Source organism: Camponotus vicinus, unplaced genomic scaffold (assembly GCF_025532165.1).
Source record: "Camponotus vicinus isolate PSW18456_S1 unplaced genomic scaffold, iyCamVici1.0 SCAF_3, whole genome shotgun sequence".
In the NCBI taxonomy this organism is placed as follows: Eukaryota; Metazoa; Arthropoda; class Insecta; order Hymenoptera; family Formicidae; genus Camponotus; species Camponotus vicinus.
Window position 1 is genome coordinate 3,485,094 of NW_028141967.1, and position 8,359 is coordinate 3,493,452.

Consider the following 8,359-nt stretch of genomic DNA (forward strand, 5'->3'; position numbering starts at 1 on the left):
TTCTCCCCCTCAAAAAAAATCTAAAAAAGAGTGGGGAAAATAATATGCGCAGAAGTGAGCATAAATACGTGTTCAAACAAAATATTTTACACAATAATCATAGAAAAAATACCGAGAAACTTCTATAAACGTTTCTAGAAACTTCTAAAAATTTTCTCTAAGCTATATCTCGGTGATTCACCACGGGAAAAATATTTAACGATGTTTTATTAGGGAAGATTTTTTCATCATGAAAATATTTTTCTTAACCTTCTAAAATAATTAGAAAGAGTCTTGTAAATCTAAATGATAGATATTACGTGCGGGGGTATATCCGAATGTTTAATTTAAAAAATGTGAAATCTTATCAGATTTCTTAGTCGATACGGTATATATGCTGTTTCGGCATGAGAAAAAAATAGGTGGATTTAGGATGAGGGTCTCGCTAGGGTAGATTCAAGATGAAAATATTTTCCATATCTTCCTAAATTATTTAGAAAGAGAATTGTTTTCTTAATCACTATTGCAAATATAATAATAATCTATTTTAAAATAAAAACCATTCACGGTTATCTTAAGATGAGATTATTTTATTGGATGTCTCTAATTTTTTAACGTTTAGACTGTTTAGGCTTTTAAGAATCTCTAGACATTATTATTATATCACGAGGGATGATATTTGCCTGAGAGAGCTATCGGCTGACTCATAAAATACGTGTATATACAGGTATTTTATAACGTGTATATACAGGTATATTTTGTAATTTAGACGATACATCGATTTAAAATATATTTTCCAGAATTTAAGCATTTTATTTTTATACTATAAGCGTATATGGATAATCAATTATGAGCTCGTTAGCGTTGGTGCTCGCGAAAGTCGCCGATGCGAGCCTACCCTCGCGCGAATACGTTTACTCGCGGTCGCGCGCGACGTGTATCGGCTAATCAGCGGTGCTTTCCGCTCGCACGTGTAACAGAGAACGCTAGCGCGAGCACGCGGCCGCCGCGGATGGGGCCCCCGTGAATAAGCTTATTTTCTTCTTACATTCCTGCAAATAATATTCGAGGAGCATGCGCATTTTTTACTTAGGTTATTGTTGTTAAATATCATCGTTTACTTTTTTATTTATGAGATTGTTCCTAAACACGAAATCGATTACTTTGTGTAATGAACGTGCGCTGGAAACATCCTTGGACGTCGATCGTCTGCGGTCCTACGGGATGCGGGAAAACAATTTTCGTGAAAACATTTCTTCGACATTTATCCCGCATGTCCGATGTCCGATTCGAGAGAATTTTATTTTATTACGCCGAGTGGCAAGATGCGTATCAGTGCTTACATTGCGACACGGGTGAGAGAGAAGAAGAGAAAAAAAGCGAGAGCAAATATAGCGATAATGCTTTAGTAAAATCGAGGAAAAATATAATCGAATTTCACGAAGGGTTACCGCGCCCGGAGGATTATTCCAACGATCCGCTTTCTCCGAAATTGGTGATAATCGACGATCTTATGAGGGAATCATCTTCGTGCGACGCTATCGTGGATCTATTTACCAAAGGAAGTCATCATAAGAATCTCAGCGTTATACTCATTTCGCAAAATCTTTTCCATCAGGGACGTGGACAGCGCGACATATCTCTCAACACGAATTATATAGTAATTTTCAAAAATCCGCGCGATCGCGCGCAAATTCGTCATTTAGCACGCCAGGTATATCCCGACGATCCAAAATTTATGGAAGAAGCGTACTACGACGCTACCTCGAAGCCGCATGGATATTTATTGCTCGATTTGAAACAATCGACTCCAGACGAATACCGATTTCGCACGTGTATCTTTCCGGAGGATACTCTACATTACGTCTACATACCGCGTAAATCAGTCATTAGGAGCGGAAGCGTATAAAAGAACGGTATTCGCACCCGCGAGTTGTAGTTGCACGATTACGGCGCAATGGTGAAAAAAGCAGACCCTAACAAAACATCATCGACAGCGACAGCGAGGAATTTACCGAATAGCGCAATAAAGACTGCAAAACGTTGCATCGGAGAGAGGAACCTGTGTCTCTTAAAAACTCTATGCTATTTGAAAAAAAATCAAAGAGCGGCGTTCTTACGCGATGCCGACAATAAATTTGTAAAGTGTATTCAGGAGTGTATTTTCAATACGCTCGAAGGTAACGTACCGCTCGAATCTAGCGAAAAAAAGCGCTTGTCCAAGCATAAAACGACTTTACGGCGCATCGCGGCAAAGCGGGGTAATTTGAAGACTAAAAGAAAACTATTGGTACAACGCGGAGGATTTTTACCCTATATTATCGGTCCTATACTCGGAGCCTTTATTATCACGGATTATCGGCGAGTGAAAAGAAATACAATTCTTTATATTCTTTGTGAGGAAAAATAATAATATTTGGAAAAGTATTAAAAATGGAAAAGGCTAAAAAAATGGTTTTAATTTCTACGGAAAATCTCGAAAAAATGCAACGAATGCAGCAGCAGCAGCAGCAAAATCAACAGTCGGAAAATGTTAATAATACGGAAAATGATAATAATAAATCTGTACGGACACCGGAAACCCCTTTATCGCGACTCGATGCGGAGATGTGTCGTATTCTCAATCTCTCGACTCCCGCCGACGAGGGTGAAAGATGGAAAATGTATAAAGAAGTACTTCAACGTTATCTTTACTTTGTTCGGGATGCAAAAAAGCGTTTTCGCAAAGATTCGCGTGGGGCTTTAAACGGCGACGCCGATGATAAAACTGAGCAAGACGAGGACATGTACTTGGAAGATGACGATACCGAAGAATTTACGCGTACTTTAATTAGTAGCGTTGGAGATGGAGGAGGAGGTGACGCTAATAGTTTCGGGAAAAAACGCGATCAATCGACGGAAATGATTAAAAATATAATCGAAAGTGTGCCGAAAACTTATCGCTACAAAGCTCACATGCTATTGAAATATTTACTCGATGCCCCGTCGTTAAAGATCGGTTGGGATAGACAAGGACTCGTAACTATAAACGGTGCGGTTGTAACGGGTTCGAATATTAGCGATCTCATAAATGACGCGATACGCGAGAGAAAAACAGTAAAAGCAATCGGAAGAGTTCAGTTTGCGCGATTACTGCACAATATAAACACACCTTCCAGTCTCAGTAGGAAATCGTAGTTTTTTACACGCGGGCAAAATAGCACGTCGTATTAAAAGCAGCGAATTTAGCACCTGTTACTTCCACTCCGAAAACTCGTCGTTCACGCAGCAGGTTAAACGAGACGGTTGTATCCGAAGGAGATACGGTATTTATATCTGCCGATGAGGATGAGGATGAGGCCGATAAAACATTAGCAAGTAAGGACGAGAATTCCCCGACGAAGAAAGCAAGAGGTTTATTCGGTTGGAGCAAATTCTAATAAGATGGAACTCGAAAAATTATATTACGATCCTTCGCACTACGCGGGTTATTCAGCGACGGTCAATTTATCACGAGCGGCTAAGCCGAATTTCTCGCGTAACGAGGTTGTCGACTGGCTTAAATCGCAAGACGCGTACACACTGCATCGTCCAGTACGACGAAAATTTCCGCGTTTACATTATAACGTGACAAATATCGATGATTTATGGGAGGCTGATTTAATCGATCTTCGTAATCTTAAGAGTTATAACGACGGATATTCCTATCTACTGGTGGTTATCGATGTACTTAGCAAATTTGCTTGGATAGAACCTTTGCGCGATAAAACTTCGGCGTGCGTGATAAAGGCCTTTCAGAACATATTCTCGAGAAACAAAAAACGTTTACCCGTTTACCTACAAACCGACAAAGGTAAAAAATATATAGATAAAAAGGTAAAAAATTTATCGCCAGTGCTGTACAAAAATGTTTAAAAGAAAAAAACATCTGTTTTCGCGTAGCTCGTAATCCTGATATTAAAGCAGCTATAGTCGAGCGTTTCAATAGAACACTTAAGGAGAGGATGTGGCGTTATTTTACGCATAAAAATACTCGTCGTTACATCGATATTTTGCAGGATATTGTTCGCGCTTACAATCATACTCGTTATTCTAGCATTAAAATGCAACCCGCGGCCGTTACGTTGGAAAATGCGCGTATCGCTCGAGAAAATATGAATCGACGTTGGAATATCAATGATGATGATAATGCTGGAGGGAGAAAAAATCGCGGACGCAAACAAAAGTGTAAATGCAAAGCGGGCGAACTCGTACGCATCAGTAGAGCAAAAGCGGCGTTTGAGAAAGGATACGAGGCTGGATGGAGCGAAGAAATATTTCGAATTCATCGCGTTCTCGAATGGAGAAGACCTCCTGTATACGAACTAAGTGATTTACAGGGCGAGGTTATAGACGGGATTTTTTACGAGCAAGAATTAGCACATGTTATTAAAGACTTGCGAGAGGGAGAATTTATCGTAGACCGTGTGATAAAAACCAAGGGACGAGGTAACAATAAACAATTACTAGTTAGTTGGCGGGGATATCCTTCTAAATTCGATTCTTGGATACCAGCCTCGAGTTTAATATCAAAATGAGAGGGGAAGAATTTTACATAATCCTCCCGAGCAATAGTAGCATGCGAAACTTTCCGGAAAATAAAACGTGTTTCACCACCGAATTACCTCAACGTATAAACTTAAGCGGTCGTTGGGAAGTAGCGCTCACGGAGATCCAGTTTCCGTGTAGCTTTTTACATATACGCCCTGGAGAAGGCACATTACAATTCCTCAATGTTAGAAGGAAAAACGAAGAGAAAATTCCTGTAGACGATGCCGCAGTACCGCCAGGCGTTTATTCAAGTATACGCGATATTATAGAAACGATGAATTACGCGTCCAAATTGATAAACTCGCATATCGTTTGGGAATTAAAAGTCGGAGGTAGAGTTGTTATGAAACTTTCTTGTGTAGAAGAGAAGTGCGACATGGTCCATTACGTATATTTTTCCGACAAACTTTGTCGAATACTCGGTTTTGATATAGACGATAAAAAACGTTCACACTTTTGCACTCGAGGATGATATCGAGTATATAATAGCCGACAAACCAGCTAGCTTGATGCGAGGCATTCCCGACAAACTTTTCGTCTACTGTGACATTTGCGAGCTTTATATCACGGGTGATGTACAATCGCCTCTTCTTCGAATAGTCGCGCTCGACGCTCGAAATGATTATTCGTTTGCATCTAGCCAGATAAGCCATTTTTCGCCCGCACAATACATCGCTTTGCGTCAAACATGTTTCCGAACAATCGAAATAGATATAAGAGATCAACTGGGGGAAGGTATACCATTCGAATTCGGAACGTTGACTGTGACTTTGCACTTTAGACGTATCGATTAGATATTATAAAATACACGGAATCTGCGAAAGAGAAAAAGTGCATTTGACCGTTCATTATTATTATTATTAATGGACTATTACTCGGTATATCGCGACGAATTACAGAACGGAGGCGGTCGCGGCGGCGGAATCCCGCGCGTTTTCGTCGGATCGCCCTATCAACGCGGTCACGAAATCGGTAGTTTTCTCGGGGGATTATTCAGACGCGTACTACCATATTTAGGTAAAGCCGCACGAGCTGTGGGGAAAGAAGCTTTACGAGCCGGCGTTAATGTAATCGAAGACGTCGAAAACAATACGCCAATTAAGATAGCGGCCAAACACCGTTTTGAAGAATCGCGAGAAGGACTCCTCAAATCCCTGCCTCGGCATTTGTCCTCCGTCCCGCGGGAAAACCACGGCTCAAAAACCGCGGGCGAGGCAGCCTTCAATTGAAGATTTCTACTTCTGAAGTTTCGGCCAGATCACTCCGACGCGTCTCCAAAATTTTCTTCCCTTTAAATAAAAAACAGTAAAACGAGTAACTAGTAACACTAATTTTCATTAAGTTTCCCTTTTTATCTCTTTCGGGCCTCGGATGTAAAACCATTCCCTAATCAATTTACAATTTGCGAGTCCCTCCCACAATTCTTCGAAGATTACTCAACTATTACAAATACACGAATGCCCCTTACAAAAATATTCGGAATCAATACAACCATTTTCCTAATAAACACTAAAAAAACCGCAACGAATATTGCCGTCCAGGCATTCTAAGAATGAGGAATTACCCTTATTCGAGATACATCCGAGTCCGCACAAATTTTAAACACAACAGCTTATTCTTTAATAAGTTATATTCCGAAACAAAACATTTTTAACATAACGATTTTTTTATAAACCACGCGTGCCGATCTAACCGCGTGAAGCCGCTCTTACAGAATAACAATTATTCATAATATTGGAGCGACTTAGCTGGATCGTTTGCCTCCTCTCCTTCCTTTCTCGGAGCATTTCGCCGCAGCTGCTCCGTATACTCCGTCCGCTGCCGCATTCGTCCTTCACGGAGCGTTGCCATTTTTAACGCCAGGATGTTCTTTTTATTCTCGGGATTCTCAGATCCTTTCACTCCCGGGATTCTCAGATCCTTTCTCCCCGGGATTCTGGTATCCCGAACGAGCCCCCAAAATGTTGCGCCCGCGGAACGATATTTATCGAACGCGCGCGACACAACCGATCGGCACACGCTAATTACGCGGCACCCGCGCACTCGTAAATAATGACACGGTTTAAATGATTAAGAGAACTTTAATAACAGAACACAGAACTCAGAGAATACACAATAACGATATTAATAAGCCGCGGATCGTATAGCTCGACAGCTATTTTCCGACTCAGCTGACTCTCGTTGTTTATAAACAATTGACCACGGGATCCAGACAACGGCAGGGCCGCAACGACTCGGGCACGCGCGTAACAATATATATATATATATACAGGGTGTTTCATTTTAATCCGACCAGTCGAATATCTCGAAAACCAAGCCCGGGAGAGAAAAATATTTCAGACAAAAGTTGTTTGGTTTTGAGGGGGCCATAAGATGGTGACAATGATTTGACCTTGAACAGTCATTTGAAGGTCACATAAAGGTCACCTTAAATTTCTTAAATGGAACACCCTATATATTTTTGCACACTCTTGTAGCTTATCTCGAGAACTTTCCAAAACACTATAATTAAGTACCTTTTCGTTAAGTACTTTTTGAGTTATGAGGCTTGAAATAATTTCTTAATTTTACATAAACCGTAAATTATCTTGTAAAATATTCATTTTTCGATTATCTTACCTTAATACTTTTACGTACAAAATAATGAGAGGAATCAATTGGTGTAAAGAAAATACATAGTTGTTTTGAAGAAAAAATATGTAATTTGCAATTAACAATTCCATATTTTTTCTTAAAAACAACTATGTGTTTTCTTTACACCAATTGATTCCTCTCATTATTTTGTACGTAAAAGTATTAAGGTAAGATAATCAAAAAATGAATATTTTACTAGATATTTTACGGTTTATGTAGAATTAAGAAATTATTTCAAGCCTCATAACTCAAAAAGTACTTAACGAAAAGGTACTTAATTATAGTGTTTTGGAAAGCTCTCGATGTCAGCTACAAGAATGTGTAAAAATATATAGGGTATTCCATTTAAGAAATTTAAGGTGACCTTTATGTGACCTTCAAATGACTGTTCAAGGTCAAATCATTGTCACCATCTTATGGCCCCCTCGAAACCAAACAACTTTTGTCTGAAATATTTTTCTCTCCCGGGCTTGGTTTTCGAGATATTCGACTGGTCGGATTAAAATGAAACACCCTGTATATAGGGGAGACCGGGGACAAAAGTAACATTTTTTGTATTACAGATCACTAATTAATTATTGTTAGAGATATAACCAAAAAGATTATACATATGTTAAAAAACTCTATTTATTGTTCTATTATTATACCTGTGTATCAATCTCAAATGATAGATATTTAAAGAGCTACTATAGCTTTTCGCAAGTACGTTGATTGTTACTTTTATCCTGGGAGCCTGGGATGAAAGTAACATAGTCTGGGGATAAAAGTACCAGTTCTTATTTTCAGGAAAATAAAATAAATATGACTTTTATTAATAAAATAATATTACAATATAATAAAAATATAAAATAATATTACAATTGTACTGTTGTACTTTTGTACTTTGATCTAATTAAATTCACAATTCTCCGATAATGTTCCGATGAATTTTGCACTTACATATGATATATTGATTTAAATATGAAATGTACAATTTATATTGCATAATTCTACCTTGAAAAAGGCAAACATTGTTAGGTCAGTACGTATAACGTACCTATATAATATATGTGATGTATGTAGTATATAATGTATATGTGGTAATAACCATATCACGTTTGATTTGTAGATAGAGTAGTTTTGGACAGAAGAGGAATTTCCGTACGATTAAACATTGAGATTAATAATCAAACAATCA